Source organism: Cotesia glomerata, linkage group LG2 (genome assembly GCF_020080835.1).
Source record: "Cotesia glomerata isolate CgM1 linkage group LG2, MPM_Cglom_v2.3, whole genome shotgun sequence".
Classification (NCBI taxonomy): Eukaryota; Metazoa; Arthropoda; class Insecta; order Hymenoptera; family Braconidae; genus Cotesia; species Cotesia glomerata.
In genome coordinates, this window is record NC_058159.1 from 15,020,211 (window position 1) to 15,027,029 (window position 6,819).

The following is a 6,819-nucleotide window of genomic DNA, read 5'->3' on the forward strand; positions in this document are numbered from 1 at the left end:
GCACGTGTACATACTCTTTCGTACATGCCTTTAAAAATTTTTCCTACTTCAAATTTACAGGCGCTTACTTTTTTTAATAATCCAAAACACACACAAACACACAGACACACGCATACAAAATTACATAACAGTACACATAAGCAACATTGTTGTTCCATTGTAAGAACTCAGTCTCGTGAGCCGCTGCTCGAGCGAGCGTACCGCTGTACCTTTCGCGTCTCACTCTCGCAGTCACCGACTACTTACCGCCGAGTTGCTTTGCCGCTATAGCGCGCACCTGATTGGCTACTGATTTTTATTAATAATTAATTATCTATGGGTCTGATCGATAAATGGCTGAGGACTTTTCATCTTAGAATTTTTTTTTCTATTAGATGCTTCAAGGACGTCCGGTACTTCTGGGACACCCTGTATAATCTCATACTCAATAAATAGATTCTATTTAATTAACTACATAACTTGAAGACAATCTGGACCTTGAATCATAGATGTCGTTCAACTTAGACACCGACGTCACTCAAGTTCACACTGTGTCGTAGATTACGTCGTACGACACCGATTGTGACATCTTAGATAATTGCTTATATAATCTCATACTCAATAAATTGATACTATTTAATTAAATACATAACTTTAAGATAATCTAGACCTTGAATTATAGATGTCGTTCAACTTAGACACCGACATCACTCAAGTTCACACTGTGTCGTAGATTACGTTGTACGACATCGATTGCGACATCCTAGATTATTGTTTAAATAATCTTATACTCAGTAAATAGATACTATTTCATTGAATAAATCTTTGAGACAATCTGGGCATTAATCATAGATGTCGTTCAACTTAGACACCGACATCACTCGAGTTCACAATATGTTGTAGACTATTTCGTGCGACATCTTTTGTAATTGCTTTAATTATTTTATATTAAACTAGCTGATACCCACCCGCTTCGCTGGGCATACAATAAAATTTTATGTTGTAACCTAGATGAAAAATATAAACAAAATGATTAATTTCAAAAAGATAATTAATATAAATTTTGAATTAGAGAAAAGTGATTGTTTATGATAACCGGTGTTAGCGAGTATTAAATATATGAGAAAAGTATTTTATTATTAATAATCAATCAATCAATGGGTCAGTTAGTCAGTAAATCTGTCATTAGACAGATTTCCGCATCACCCATGACGTACTGTGTAGTGAGATGCGTTCCCATTATAATGTTATCCTAAACATTTAGTCTAGACCGGATAGGTCAAATGGTAGAGTAGCCGACATGTCACCGGAAGGTTCTGGGTTCGAATCCCTGTCCGAGCTATCTGAATTTTTTCTCGCATATTCTGTAAACTCTTATTAAGAAGGTCCTTCCTATTTCTTTCTCAATCTCTTCCTCCTCCATTATTCTGTTACGTGAATGTTGGAACGATTCACGCAATACTATCCGTAACTCCTATTCTTTTCCGCTTCATAGTATTATTTAATTTTAAAAATGTCAATAATTTTTAATTTTAAAAATGTTAATAATAAAATACTTTTCTCATATATTTAATACTGCTAACACCGGTCATCACAAACAATCACTTTTCTCTAATTCAAAATTTATATTCATTATCTTTTTGAAATTAACCATTTTGTTTATATTTTTCATCTAGGTTACACCATGTAATTTATTGTATTCCTATCGAAGCGGGCGGGTATCAGCTAGTTATTAATAAATTCATAACAAATTAAGTGGTATTAAAAAATATATTTATTATTACTCATTTTATTAGAAATTATCTTAAATCGACCGTTTTTTATAATAATTTAACGATATCGTTGTAAAATTTTAGAGAAGACGCATCGGACACAATTTACCATTTTAATTTTAATCATTAAAATCAGTATAATCATTTAACAATATCAACTTGATAATATTTATGTTTAATTTATCTGTGTTATGATATAATCGAGTTCATCCTTCATGATTATTCCAATACATATAAGTTATTTCAGTTATTAATGATTTAGCTATTCTTTCTTAAAAAACGTATGATTATGAATTCCTACTGTCCCAACAGTCAATCGATAAAATTTAAAATCAATCATTTTGACAGTTATTATAACAACGGTAACCATGATAACGGTAACCATGGTAACGGCAACCATGGTAACGGTAACCATGGCAACGGTAACCACGGCAACGGTAACCATAGCAACGGTAACCATGGCAACGATAACCATGACAATGGTAACCATGGCAAAGGTTGATTAGCGTGGGTGGTTGTAGAGGGTTGAGTTCGATAATTTACGGGTGCCACTGATGGTTTCTTAGATTAGAGGGTCAAAATGATATTTCGCTCCCAAAAAAAGAGAGATATAGGAAGGGAAAGATTATAGGGCACGGGAGGGGAGGAGAAGAAGGAGAGGGAGGTGAGGGGAGGGCATATGTGATGGTAGACGAAAAATTCATTTTGGCTAGGAATTGCGTAAAATCCGTTCTTAGTGAGCGTCTACATCACGAATGGAGTAACTATGCTAAATTTCAAGTCAATCGGGCGAATAGTTTCGGAGATCTCGTGATGAGTGAGTGGTATTTCGCTTATATATATATAGATAAATAGCTCGTATTTAATTAAAGAAATGAATTTAAGATAATCTGGGCTTGAATCATAGATGTCGTTCGACTTAGACACCGACATTACTTAACTTCACACTGTGTCGTATGACACTAATTGCGACATTTTTAGTCTAGACGCTGTATTACCTTTTCGTAAACTTTTGAGGTCGGTGTACGAAATGATATTATTTTCATGTTTTTTGACCCGCTGAAACCGAATATCGCAATTATTTTTTCTAAATCCTGGGCCATCAATTGTTTATAACCATTTGTTTAAAAAATAATTTTTTGGGATTGGGTATTTTTTTGAAATATTTTGGGTAATTTCCAGACGAAAGTACTCTTATAAAATTTTCCTAAAATTGATAGTTTCTGAGTTATGAATTTTTGAAAATCGAAAATTCTCGATTTTCACAAACTTTGATGATTAATTACACATAAACAAATTACGTAATACTAGGTTTTGTTCACGTGATCGTCAAGAAAAATATTCAAAATTTTCATTAAAACAAAAATAAATACATGAATATGAACTATGTTCATCTTATATTCTATTTTATATATATCTTTATAAATTATATTTATTTGTTATATGAGTTCGTTATTATCTTTGGGTTGCGAGCTAAATAAATTCTTACATTTATTTTATTTTTTTTCACAATTACAAAAAGATATGCAAAGTACATCACATTTAAAACATGAACAGTTTCGAACACACGAGGTACAATTTGGTGGTAATTCGTCTGGCGGTGGTATTAGTGATGATACTTTTTGAGGGCATAAGATACCTTATTTGTCTATGAATCCAAAAACAGCTGGATTAATAAATTTTTTATGAACTGATAAACAATTATACTGCCTGTATGTTAAATAAATTGCTCTATATATATTAAGACGAATAGATGCAGATATTGGGGGTAACTTTTCAACTTCAGTTACAGAACTGTGGTAGTATAAATTATATCGTAATTCATCGAAGGTTTGTGATGAGTTTTCCTTTTTTAATGTTGTTATGAGATATTTTTCCGCTGTGATCATAGAATCCACGACACTTGCCGCAGTTAAAACTGTAAGAAATATTGTTTACTTATTAATTTAGTTATTTTTTCTAACTGTTTTCGATTTTCATTTAACTAAAAAATTTCAATACTTTAAAATAATTGTTTAATGCTATTAAGATACAGTTTTTAGTATATTTTTATTCGATATAAGTAATTTACCTTTTGCAAAATTCTTTAAGTAATCTGATGGATTATTCTTCACAGCTGCCGCTTTAGTTCCAATTGTACTTGTATAATCCGATCCAGTTAAATTATTTAAAGCAGGAAAAATTGCACATAATTCTTTATTATTTATTGCAATCGAGTGTAGTGAGCGAAAGGATTTTTCAATTTTCTGATTATAAGTCGACAATTCCTGAAATTAAAAATTCGAAATTAATAATAAATTCTCATTAAAATAAGATATTTATAAAATTAATTATTACATACCCGTAATCCAAAAATTTTAAAATATTTTCAAAAGTACAGTGCTAAAAAAGAAAGTTGGCTGTCTGGTGAAAATATGATAATGTGGTCATTAAACTCAGTGACGGAATGATAAGTGTGGCTAATTATTTGTGAATTAATATCTAGCACATCATCACAGTTCAAGTTATTAAGTGTATCAGGTAAACGCTCAGAAGAAGATGATAAACATGTACAGTCATTAATCCCACTAAATATAAATTCACAATTTGGCCAAAGCTTCAATCCTTCTTGTAGTATAAATTTTCTTAAAAATTCTTGAAACAATTTCTTATTTTGATTACAAAGACAAAAGTTTTTTTGATCTATAGGGAAATGAGTATTTCTTTCAATGCAGTCTAATGGTTTTAGTTGAAGTTGATAAATTTCATTTCCAAGAAATCGATATTGTTTCGGTGAGTCAAAAACAAAATCTATTCGTACAACTTTCTCAGATTTAACTATAGAAAGATGTTATAAAAATTTGTGAGCAAAATCTTCGAATTTTCCATTTTTTGCGGGCTTGATTTGTAGACAAATTTTTATAACATCTACTATAAAATAAACTAGTAAACCATAGTCATGTGTATCCAGGTTTTTTATCAAAATTCTCCGAGCTATTATTATTAATCATGAACTTCTCGATTTCAGTTAATATCGCATCAGCAGTTTGATTTTTTTCAATCTTATAGAGTCCGTAAGTATCAAATAATGGATCAAAATCTCGAAATTCATAGCTTAATAATGTTTTTATATCGTATTTTCTTTCTCTGGCAATTTCAATAATGCGTTGATAAGAAACATTCTTTTTTAGACATTTTTGAGGTTTATCTTTCGAAGTTTTTTTAGATAATTCCATTGTTGGCAAGTTTACTCATTTAATTCTGGCTGATAGAGAAGTTTTTGGATCATAATGAAATCTTTTAGCTTGGAAATCATTAAACAATGTACACCCTGTCTGGAAGACCTGCAGAAGAGCTTCTGTTACTTCAAGTGGAGCTATTTCATTGGTAACAATGTTCTTTAAAACTTGCTTGTCGTTACCGAAAGGATTTACATGTTTCAGATTGAAGTATGAAACTGTCAGAAAGTTCATGATGAAATTCGTATTCGTCATTATCTTGAGGTACTTCTGTTACTTTTTCATATAAATTACTGACTGATATCATATCGTCATAAGTCAAACTCTAAGCTGCAACAAATTTTTTTTTCGGGCATTCCAATTATACCTGCTCCAGTATTTTTTGATGACTTGTTAATTGTTTGTTCCAATGCCTGAACCGTCCCCTTTGACGTAAACGGGATATTTCTTTCTTTGACTGTAAACCGACCTTCCATGAACTTTTCATACACTTCTGGAGCTGTATGTTGAAGCATAACAATATCATTGTAGTAAACTGCACCCCACCGACTATAATTAGTCTTATCCATTACATGAAAAATTGGTAGAAGTTTTCTTCAGTTTCTACGTGTAACAACCAATCGCCTGACCGATCAGCTCTAATTAAATCACGGACGATTCTTATTAATAATAAAATATTATTATAAAACTGAAACATAGTAGATTTATCACAGCCATTCGTTATGAATTTCTCAAATTCTGATTGAAGTCTTCCATTTTTTAAATTTATAAAATTATGAAAAAGAACTCGACTTTCAGAGAATTCTTTTTCTTTTAACGTCATTTTTAAATCTACCAAAAGATCTAGTTTTTCCGATAATTGTCTATGTTTGTATGTTTTAAAAACGCTTCTAATTGTAGTCTTTGGAGAGCTTCCTCTAGTAACATAAATCCGTTTACTGATCTTCCGTAGTGAGTCCCATCTAATACTTGTTTTACAGTACCAACACCGTACATCTCAGTATCTGTAAATACATTTTCTAGTCCACTACTACGTATGTACTTCCCAACACAACTAAGCGCAATTTTAATCGTGTGAAATGATCCTAACATCAAAACTATGTCCTTAAATTCTTCAGGGTGACGACTGAACACTAATTTCAAAATTCCCTGACTTTTCCATGACTTTTCCCTGACGAAAAATAAAATTCCAGAACCTACAAAAAAATAATTGTTACTCAAATATTCTTTATAATTGCAAATTATTTTAAAAATAATTTTTGTATGCTAGAATTCATATCTGTAAATTAACTTAGCATTAAATATTTATTATTAGCTGGATCGGGATGTCAGAAATAAATTGTTTATCACCACATTCGTGTTTTATAGTTTATTATATAAAATATCACAGTTAAAACGAGTGAATTGAAACTCTTACGAACTACTAACAAATTAATTTATTAATTTATTTAACCAACTAATTATTTAAACACGAGTATTGTTATTATTATTACTAGGGCCAGGGACTTATATCAGAACCTCACCAAATCTACACGGTTTTTATTATAGGCTTAAGGGGCACACCTAGTAAGAAATTTTTAAAAAATCGATTTTTTTTTGTTTCATATTTCGATAGGTTATACCTTTAACAATAACATACTAAAATTTTTAATCGATATCTCAAATAGTTTTCGAGTTACAGCCATTTTTAGAGTAGTTACTCGGCAGTTAGAATAGGATCATTTGGTCTTTAAACGCGTTTTTCTCGAAACAGCATTTTTCGAATTTGCTGCAGCGATTACTCGGAGACAAATGATCCGATCACTATCAAATTTTTTTCTGCATGTTCTATATAGTGTTACGTCCAGAGA